The sequence below is a fragment of the Euprymna scolopes genome, chromosome 17, assembly GCF_053919585.1.
Source record: "Euprymna scolopes isolate OS-2025 chromosome 17, ASM5391958v1, whole genome shotgun sequence".
Lineage (NCBI taxonomy): Eukaryota > Metazoa > Mollusca > Cephalopoda > Sepiida > Sepiolidae > Euprymna > Euprymna scolopes.
Genome location: NC_136498.1, coordinates 49,576,869 through 49,580,076, shown reverse-complemented (window position 1 = coordinate 49,580,076; position 3,208 = coordinate 49,576,869). Strand labels below are relative to the sequence as shown.

The 3,208-nt window shown below is 41.3% G+C and overlaps 1 pseudogene; it reads left to right on the top strand.

The window, feature by feature from the left end:
- The first annotated feature begins 2,321 nt into the window (after positions 1-2,321).
- Positions 2,322-2,461, top strand: LOC145297183 (U2 spliceosomal RNA; annotated as a pseudogene).
- The last annotated feature ends 747 nt before the right edge of the window (positions 2,462-3,208 follow it).

Genomic DNA, 3,208 nt, shown 5'->3' with positions numbered 1-3,208 from the left:
TTGTTATACTAATCAGTAAATCTATTGTGCCTTTAACTCATCAGAAGAAATAGCAACAATCAATTCACCCACAGGAAATAAAATGCGTTTGGACATGATTAAAACATCCGAAAATTGGAAGAGAAGTTGCAAATACCTCATAGTTTTCTTTCATTACGCAATATATATATATATATATATATATATATATATATGTATGTGTGTGTGTGTGTGTATGTGTGTGTGCGCGCGCGCGTGTGTATGTATATGTGTGTGTACAGGTACAAAATAAATATTATTAACATATGTGTATGTGAATATGTATGTATATATATATGTGTGTGTGTGTGTGTGTGTGTGTGTGTGTGTGTGTGTGCATCAACGTTTCGTCTTTATTTCGAGACTTCCTCTGGCTGTATAAAATTAACAAAACACCAGTACTTGAAAGATATATTTAAAAAAAGGCCAAGGTCAAAGGTTCTGATACAACACTTCACTTTTTGTATTCTCAGTTAGTGGAGTAGAAATCCTTCACGACTGAGACAACTTTATTTTTTGTTCCTTTTCTCCACATTAAAAAAACAATCTTTGTGTCTAACTCTGCCCTCGTGGGGAGGCAAAGTAAGTAGGAACTCGGTTTGCTCCTTTTTTTATTTCTCTATTTTGTCGGAATACTATTTCCATTATTCTCATCACACACACACACACACACACATATATATGTGTGTGTGTATGTGTGTGTGTGTGTAACTATACATATTCATATAAATATATGGATGAAAATAGGTTTTATATATCAACGATATAAGTTTGATTATTGGAAACATTTTATTAAAAATTAAAAAATTATTAAGGCGCTTTTATAATTTCATTCATTTACGAGTACATTTTTGTCGCGTGTAAGCGACTCTATAAGGCACTCCGTCGGTCCGTCGGTCCGTCGGTCTGTCGCTCGGTCTGTCGGTCGGTCGTCTGTCGGTATGTCCGTAACACTTTTGTGCTTGGCCTTTTTGGTTAAGAGACGTTAATAGATGCTGTTCTTAGCTTTTGAAGCTTTTTTATGGCTAAGATCAAAGTGTAGTATCTGTTCCGGCAGATACTGCACTTAAGATAATTTGTACCAGTCAATGGAGGGGAAACCCTCTATACTGGGACAATTATTATTTTTGGTAACCAGAGTGACCCCTTTTAGGGGAGCTGGTTTTTACCTCACATTAAAAACGGCCTTGTGCCTAATTTGCTCAGTGGGGGAGCAAATAAATACCATCTGTTCCGGCAGATACTGCACGCTATGACTAGCTATGACTAGCTATGACTAGCAAAGACCAGATGTGGGGGCAACCCCACATGCCTGACCATTAACCAGCTCCCATTTCCCACCTCTCGGGAGCTGGTCCCCTTTTTCCCTTCCCCCTCCCTTCACTCCTCACATTAAAAATTGGCCTTGTGCCTAATTTGCTCGGTGGGGGAGCAAATAAATACCATCTGTTCCGGCAGATACTGCAAGCAAAGACCATATGTGGGGGCGACCCCACATATAAGACCTTGGTCAATGTAGGGGCAACCCTTCATACCAATTGTCACTATCCAGCTCCCCTACTCCCCGGGGAGTTGGTCCCCATTTCCCCTTCACTCCTCACATTAAAAATCGGCCTTGTGCCTAATTTGCTCGGTGGGGGAGCAAATAAATACCATCTGTTCCGGCAGATACTGCAAGCAAAGACCATATGTGGGGGCGACCCCACATATAAGACTTTGGTCAATGTAGGGGCAACCCTTCATACCAATTGTCACTATCCAGCTCCCCTACTCCCCGGGGAGTTGGTCCCCATTTCCCTTTCACTCCTCACATTAAAAATCGGCCTTGTGCCTAATTTGCTCGGTGGGGGAGCAAATAAATACCATCTGTTCCGGCAGATACTGCAAGCTATGACTAGCTATGACTAGCAAAGACCAGATGTGGGGGCAGCCCCACATGCCTGACCATTAACTAGCTCCCATTTCCCACCTCTCGGGAGCTGGTCCCCTTTTTCCCTTCACTCCTCACATTAAAAATCGGCCTTGTGCCTAATTTGCTCGGTGGGGGAGCAAATAAATACAGTTTTTCTTGGCCTTTTGGCCAAGATCAAAGTGTGGTATCTGTTTCGGCAGATACTGCAAGCAAAGACGATATGTGAGGCAATACCACATATAAGACCTTGGTCAAGGTAGGGGCAACCCTTCATGCCAATTGTCACTATCGAGCTCCCCTACTCCCCGGGAGCTGGTCCCCATTTCCCCATCACTCCTTGCATTAAAAATCGGCCTTGTGCGTAATTTGCTCGGTGGGGAAGCAAATAAATACCTTTTTCTTGGCCTTTTGGCCAAGATCAAAATGTAGTATCTGTTCTTACTACATGCTGTACTTATGTTTGTAACTTTGTGATATAAAGTGGGCAATCACTTTTCTGTATTAATTTAATGTAAAATGATCACACACTTTACGACCAGTCAGTCTCAAAGCCATTCAAGTCATTCTCCAGATTATTCAAGTTGTTTATGGCGGATTCCAGTTATTTTCTAAGCATTCAAGTCATTCTTAAGGTTATTCAATTCATCCTTAATTCATTAAAGTCATTCTAAGTCATTTACTTTTTATTTATTTAAGTCATTTTTGCCCATTTTTCGGTCATTTCAGTTTATCTTTAAGAATTTCATGTCAATCCTACATTCACACATTCATTCATTACACGAGAGTACGCGACTAATGGCTATCGGCCTTGTTAGAATGAAATACTGCTGTGTCGGTGAGGCCTACAATTTGCTAACTGCAACCTTATGCAGAGAATAAGACTAAAAAATGAGGCTGCCTGTAGGCCGAGTGCAGCGACTTCTGTTGTGTTGCGACGTAATTCTGATGGCTTAGCGGTCAGTGATCTGGTTGCATAAATAGTCACGTGACTTGCAGTACTCCACTTCCGCCTTTTCTTTGGCTAGATGGGAGGTAAGAGAGGCTCGATCTGATCAATCAGACATTCTTTTTTTTTATTCTATTGTCATTTCAAACCAAACAAGGCACCAAGGGTACTACGTAGAATGTCTGTTCATATTATACTTGAATTTCTGCATGTCAGTACAGTTAGGGAAACAGGGGCTCGGGAGGAAATTCGAAGGAAGGCAGCAGTTCGAAGGAAAAAGCTATTCGAGTAGAAGGCTTTATGGCATCTAGAGGTCTCTACAGTATAGGGGT